Genomic DNA, 7167 nt, shown 5'->3' on the forward strand with positions numbered 1-7167 from the left:
CAGACCCGAGCTTGGCCACTTTTGATCCTAAAATAGAAAGGATGCTAACTCATCTTAGGCAAGCTCGGTGCCGGTTAGCATTTGTGCATAGTGAATCGGATTCTCTTGAAGAGCGACCCGATTCACAATCACTTTCTAACCATGATTCTCATTTTTCATTAAACGAGAGAACCTTGTATTCTTTTGTTGGAAGTGTTAAAATTTCTGTGAGTGAATTAGGTGACAACAACATGGCGGCACCTCCTCGGAGAGTCACTCTCAGGGAGGCTGGAGCTCCAGACATTACTTTGCAACCCGTACAAGTTCGGTACCCGGATTTAGATGAGAACTTTGAACTCAATATGGGTTTGATCAACTTGCTTCCAAAGTATCATGGTTTGCCGGGTGAAGATCCCCTCAAGCACTTGAAAGATTTTCAAGTTGTGTGCTAAGCCGCAAGAAGGCATGGCTCGGATGAAATATCCGTAATGGTTTTTGCTTTCCCTTTCTCTTTGGAGGAAAAGGCAAAAGAATGGTTTTACACCCAATCTGATAAAGTGATAACTAATTGGAATTTGTTGCGCAAGGAGTTCCTTGAAAAGTTCTTTCCATCTCAAAAGACGGATCGTTTAAGGAAAGAAATCTCATGCATCATGCAAAGAGATGGAAAAACCCTTTATGAATATTGGGAGAGATTCAATAAGTTGTTGGAGTCTTGTCCTCACCACTGCATTGATGAATTGGTGCTCATAAGCTACTTTTGCCAAGACTTGGTCCCTCAAGACAAGCTACTTATTGAAGCCTCAAGTGGAGGATCTCTCACTAAAAACAAGACCGCAGAAGAAGCTTGGGAAGTCATTGTGGATTTGACGGATTCAACTCAACATCTAAGGGCAATAAACCCCTAACCAAAGGCTATCAGTGAAGTCTCACCTTCCGGTGACGCTATCTTGACCAAGAAAATTAGTGAAATAATGGTTTTGTTAAGACAAATCACTCAAAGTCAACAAATTCCACCAATGTTACTTGCTCCACCTCAACCTTCTAGGATTGAAGGGCCTTCTAGATCTTGTGGTATTTGTGCTTGCAATGGTTACTACACCGACGAATGCCCCCAAATCCAAGAAGACAACACATTGGCGGTGGCAAATCTCTATCTACAAAGGTCCAATTTCAATCAAGGCAATCAAGGATCTTACCACTATGGAGGAAACCAAAGTCAAGGGTGGAGAGACAACTCAAATCAAAGGTGGAATCAATCCTCTCAAGCTCAACCTTTTTCAATGCAACAAGCTTACTATCACGAACCCTCTCAAGGCCAACAACCTTACCAACAATCACTTCAATCCCACTACCAATCAAATCAACCATAAAGCCCGCCCCACCCACAACTTAATCAATAATCACACTCTCAACCTCAAGCAAGATATCAACCACCACACACTAGGCCTACACTTCACCAAAATAATCAGCCATCCTCTTCAAATCAACCTTATATGAATGACGCACTTCAAAGCTTCATACAAGAGCAACGGGAGTTCCACAAGAAGCAAGAAACCTACATGGAAACCATTACCGAAGCCTTATCCCAGTTGACTCTATCTCCTTCCAACAATCACAACACCCCTCAAGCTTCTACCTCGAGTGGCCTACCTTCTCAACCTCAACCAAACCCCAAGAGAAGCATTAATTCAATCACCCTAAGGAGTGGTACAAAATTGGATGAAGTTGGTTTTAAGCCTATAAATATAAGTAAGGAAAACCACAATGAAAAAATCGAAGAGGAGGTAGAATTGAATGAGGGAGAAAAGAAAGATGTTGCAAGAGAAGAGGAGGATCCATTGAAGGTCAAGGAGCCCAAAAGAAAAATTTTCCTTGAGGAGCCTACACCAATTCCTTTTCTGTCGGTGGCTAAAAAGGCCAAGAAGCATAAGGACTTTGACCCTAATGTGGTGGAAATTTTCAAGAATGCAGAGGTTACCATTCCTCTTTTTTAAGCCATCCAACAAATTCTAAAATACGCCAAATTTCTAAAGGATGTTTGTACTCACAAGGAGAAAATTGGTGAGCTAGGCAAGAGTCCGGTAAATAATTATATTTCTTCTCTTATTCCGAAAAGTGTAGTGATCCCGACCTTACTTGGTGACTTGTGTGATTGGTGGAATGAAGTTCATGAATTGCATTTGTGACTTAGGAGCTTGTGTTAGCATCATGCCTCTCCCTATCTATGAAAAGTTGAATTGTCGCCCTTGAAGCGGTCCGGAGTAAGATTTGTGTTGGTGGACAAGAGTACTGTGTCAGTTATGGAAATTACGGAGAATGTGTTGGTGAATATTCAAGAATTGCTATTTTGGTGGACTTTTACATTTTGGAGACACCTCCAATTGATTCAGATACCCATGTTCCATCTTCCTTGGGAGGCCGTTTTTGAAGACATCTAGGTTCAAGTTGGATGCTTTTTCAGGAGCTTATTCATTTGAAGCTGAAGAGAAAGTGGTGAAATTCACCTTGGATGGAGCTAAGAAACCACCCCATGAAGTATATTCTATCTTTGGGTGTGATCTAATTGAAGAGAAAATGATTGAGCTTAATGTCGGTCAAGAGGAAGAAAAAGTTGTCAAGGAGCCTAAGTCATTGGAGCACACACAAGCTAAGTATGCCAAGGGGTTAGAGATTTTTCTCCTTGGAAAGGCTTCAAGTAGTGATCATTGAATTTATACATGTCCAACTTAAGGACGTTAAAACAAAGTGCTAGGTGGGAGACACTCCACCATGATAACATCGTTCTAATCCTTCTCTTTGTTTATAATTTGACTTAATTGCATTTTTTTTTGTCTGGTTAGCTTAGGATTAATTTAATTTTGAACATAGATAGGTTGATTTTTATATGGATCATGAGTTGATGAATTTCTATATGTTTTGGGTTAAAACTTTTGTTGAGCTCAAGTTAAGTGCCATAGGAATTGAGGCAAAATTTTTGGAGAAACATGGCAGTGTGCATACGCACCCCTAGATGTGTACGCCAACCCTTTTATGCAGCTTCTGTTGGGAGCACTCACACATCTTTGTGCGTGTGCATCCCAGTCTTTTTCGCCCTTTGTGCGTACGCACAGACTTGTACGTACGCACACCAACCCCTTTTCGTGCATTCTATGCGTATGCACCCATGTTTGCGCACGCTAACTCATTTGTAGCCCTTCTGCCCGGAGCACTCGCACCTCTCTGTGCGTGCGCACCTCAGCCATTTTCGCTCTTTGTGCGTACGCACACCTATGTGTGCACACATGATCCTTTTCTAAGTAAAAAAAAAAAACTCTCTCCGTGCGAGATGCGTAGCATATTTTCTATCTTTTTTAGTGAATTTGCATTTGAATTTGTAAGTTTAATAATTTTTAACTACTTTTTAGCTACTATGGATGCTACTTTGAGTTGTGTGCAATTCTGTTTATTTCAAGTAGTATTCAATGGATTTGACAGAATTTTATAGAAGAAGAGGAAGAAAGTGGATATGCTGTCAACCCTGACCTCCTTGCACTCAAACAGAAATAACTTGAGCTATAGAGGTCCAATTGACGTGATTCCAACGGTATTGAAAAGCTAATTTTTAGAGCTTTCCAATTATGTATAATAGTATACACTTCTTTCTAGCTGTACGGTCTTGGTGGCACCTAACTTGGGATTCTCCAAGTTGGCCCGAAACATTGCCTTTCAATACTTGCTGCACCTCCATGCCTAATTCACTGCGCCAAAGCTTGAAAGCGCACTCCAAATCCCAGCCCATGATAAAGCAAGCAGCAAAGATGTTATATAAATTTTTATTAAAACTTTTATTTTTATTACAAATAGGAAATATATTATTTAGTTTTAGAAAATATATTTAACATTAATTTGGATAAGATATTAAAGGAAAAAATTAGCCTTTCGGGCTCTTCTCTTTTCTCTTATCTCATTCCGTACTTTACAGTTTTATCGAACCCTAGTTTTCTCTCTGAACTATGAGCAACTAAGCCTCCACTGTTAAGGTTAGGAGCTCTGTTTATTCTATGGATTGATACTATTACTTTTCTATTTTAATTCATGTACTGATTTCAATTTCAAGAATTGTTTTCGTTTTTTATCTATGATCTGGGTGGAACGGAAGTATGACCCTTATTCTATTTGAGTTCTTGTAAAACTTGGAAAAGCTCTTTACCTGAACAATAGCTTGAAAATAAATTCTCCTAATCACTATTATCTGGACTAAACGGAATACATGACATATAATCCTCTTATATTAGATAATTAGGATTTCTGTGGCACATAAACTAGATTTGAATATAACCTCTAATTAGAATCAAGTGACCAAGGAATTGGCAGTTGATGAAGGTTAGAGGAGACTAAAAAGGTCAAGGAATTAAAATTAGTCACATATTTTGCCATAAATTGAATCTTGCATAATTAAAGTAGTGGTGAGAAACGTAATCCGGAAAATAAACATCTTTGAAATCTTAACTGTTTTACTCATAATTCTCACACCATTTACTGCTTGCTTTATTAATTTTCTGATTTACTGTTTAATTCATTTGAGACCCAGACATTCTTTTCTTCTTGTTTAACTAAGTAAATCATGCAATCATTGTTCTTAGTCACATCCTTGTGGACGCCTATTCACTTGAGGTACTACTTGTACGACTGGTGCACTACGGATTCATTTGTGGTTATAAATTCCACACAAATTTTTGGCGCCGGTGCCAGGATTGACTGTGTGACAACTACTAGTTGTTTGATTGCTTAGATTAGATATTTTTCTTCTAATTAATTTTATTTTAGTTTATTATTATTATTTTTCATTCTTTTCCTTTATTTTTTTTCTTGCTTTTTCTTCACTCTAGCCCTTATATTCATTTCTTTTACTTTCCTTTTTAATTTTATTTTCATTTTAGTTATTAAATTATTTAGTTATCCTGTTGTTTATGTGTCTTTTATTTTTTATAGTCTTTTTTTTTTTTTATTTTAGTTTCGTTTGTTCCTTGCATTATTTTTACTTTTTTTTTATTTTTCTATTTATTAGTTCTAATTTTTTTTTTAATTTTTGAATTTTGCATCAATTAGGTTTCTTAATTTCTAAATTAAGTTGATGTGCCCTAGTTTTAATTTGATTTTCTATTTATTGTTATTTTTAATTTTTGAAAAAAAATTCCGATTTCTGTTTAGTGATTTTTGAATTGTTCTGCTTTAGTTTTTCAATTTATTTCATTTTATTTCTTTTACACGAGTTACCTCACTGGAAATTCTCTGCACTCTGATGTAGAGGTTCCACTTTCCTTTGTTTTCTATTTGTTTATAAGCAGGAACATGGATAAAGAGCCCCTTCTTGATTTTGATCTTGAACCTGAGAGGACCTTCAGGGGGCGCTTCCAACAAGCTAGACTTTACAAGGATAATGAAAATCTAAGTGAGACCTTTGAAAAGGAAGCTGCAAAGTCCACTGTGGATCATAATCGTGCTGTTAATGCCAATATGGCAAATCCGAATGAGAATGAACAACTGGTGCGGATATTTATAACCACAAACTAACCGACAAGTGCACCGGGTCGTACCAAGTAATACCTCATGTAAGTGAGGGTCGATCCCATGAGGATTGATGGATCAAGCAACAATACTTGAGTGATTAGCTTAGTCAGACAAACAGAAAATGGTTTTGAAGATTCAAAAGCATAAATAATAAATTCAAAATATTAAAAAGACAGGCAAGTAAATAAGTTGGGAGAAACAATATGAAGAAGGCAATTAAGGTTTCAGAGTTATCTATTTTCTGGATTGACTTTTCTTACTAACTATTTTCATCATGCAAGATCAATTCATGGCAAACTATATGTGACTAGACCCTAATTCCTTAAACCTTTCTAGACTCCTCTAAAATTCATCAACCGCCAATTCCTTGGTCAATTAATTCCAATTAGGGAGTGAAGTTTAATTCTAGTTATCATGCCACAAAAATCCTAATTACCCAAATAGAAGAGGATTATATGTCACGTATCCCGTTAAATTCAAATAATTAGAAATTTAGCAGAATATGTTTTCAAGTTGTTGTTCAAGTAAAGAGCTTTTCCAAGTTATACAAGAACTCAATTAGAAAGAGGGTCATACTTCCGTTCTACCCAAAAGATAAGAACGAAAACAATTCTTGAAATATAATCAAACATGAATTAAAATAGAAAAATAATAGTATCAATCCATACAATAGACAGAGCTCATAACCTTAACAGTGGAGGTTTAGTTGCTCATGGTTCAGAGAGAAAATAATGATTCAGGTAAACTGTAAAAGTACGGAATGTAAATTGGAATAGAATCCCCATATCTTTTACATCTAATCCTAATTAATTTAAAATCTAATTTCTAAATTTAAAATAATATCTTTTCCTATTTTTAAATTTAAATTAAAATCAGAATTAATCAAATAATCCGCGCCTTGTAATGTGGGGACCACTTGGCTTCACTAGATCCGTGCCTAACTTGGCAGAGAGCTGCGCCTTACTTGAGTGCAAAATGGGGCCCAGAAATCGTCCCCAGTGTTTTCTGAGTTTTCTGCACGTGGTGCATGTCAGGCGTACGCATTAGTCACGCGTACGCGTCAATGATCTTCTTCGCGTGTCACGCGTACGCGTCAGGTACGCGCACGCGTCACTGCAACAAATCTCCAAATCACGCGCATGCGTCAGTACGCGCACGCGTTGCTCCTCGCTGATCATCTCCTTTAATTCTTGTGCTCCTTCCATTTGTGCAAGCTTTTTCTCCATCAAATCTAGTTAAATGCTACCTAAATAAACAGAATTGCACGAGACTCAAAGTAGCACCATAGTGGCTAAAAGATAATAATTGGATTAAACTCAAAATTTAAATACAAATTCACTAGGAAAAGATAAGAAAGATGCTCACGCATCACAACACCAAACTTGAATTGTTTGCTTGTCCTCAAACAACCAAAATAAGTGCATGATTAAGATGTGAATTTGCATGAGAAGTGAGAGTTTAGTCATGCTTAAGTCTATTCTTAAAATTGGGGTTTATTCATTGTAATTTTGAACAGTTTTGGCATCTCACTCTCCTTTGAATCAGAGAATGTCAGTGTCATTCGGAATTAGAATCCAGATCATATTATGAATTCTCTGATCTTATACTCCAGTTTAATCCTTGAACACAACAAAA

The 7167-nt window shown here is 37.0% G+C and overlaps 1 non-coding gene across 1 annotated transcript; it reads right to left on the bottom strand.

Annotated features, from left to right (window-relative positions):
• Window positions 1–605: 605 nt before the first annotated feature.
• LOC112700608 (small nucleolar RNA R71) lies at window positions 606–712 on the bottom strand. The gene has a single exon (XR_003153514.1). It is a non-coding gene; the product is annotated as a small nucleolar RNA R71 (small nucleolar RNA).
• Window positions 713–7167: the final 6455 nt, after the last annotated feature.

This window comes from Arachis hypogaea, chromosome 6, assembly GCF_003086295.3.
Source record: "Arachis hypogaea cultivar Tifrunner chromosome 6, arahy.Tifrunner.gnm2.J5K5, whole genome shotgun sequence".
Taxonomy (NCBI): Eukaryota; Viridiplantae; Streptophyta; class Magnoliopsida; order Fabales; family Fabaceae; genus Arachis; species Arachis hypogaea.